This window comes from Macrobrachium nipponense, chromosome 24 (genome assembly GCF_015104395.2).
Source record: "Macrobrachium nipponense isolate FS-2020 chromosome 24, ASM1510439v2, whole genome shotgun sequence".
Lineage (NCBI taxonomy): Eukaryota > Metazoa > Arthropoda > Malacostraca > Decapoda > Palaemonidae > Macrobrachium > Macrobrachium nipponense.
Window position 1 is genome coordinate 74724391 of NC_061091.1, and position 310 is coordinate 74724700.

A 310-nucleotide genomic window follows, 5' to 3' on the forward strand; every position below is an offset into this window, starting at 1 on the left:
AAACCAGAGAGAGAGAGAGAGAGAGAGAGAGAAGAGAGAGAGAGAGAGAGAGAGAGAGACGAGAGAGAGAGAGAGAGAGAGAGAGAGAGAGAGAGAGCATGCTGATCTAGGATTACTCAAACAAAACCTTTACTGGAACCAAATCACCTATCATTCTTATAATGAAACTAATGAATTCAGATCATCCTGAATTCCTATACTCCTTCAACTCCCTTAAAATGGATAACTTAAGTGGAAAAGACTGTCCATAACCTCTATGAAAAACTGCTATTGATCTGGAACAGATGTCAGAATACCTTAAATTACTACT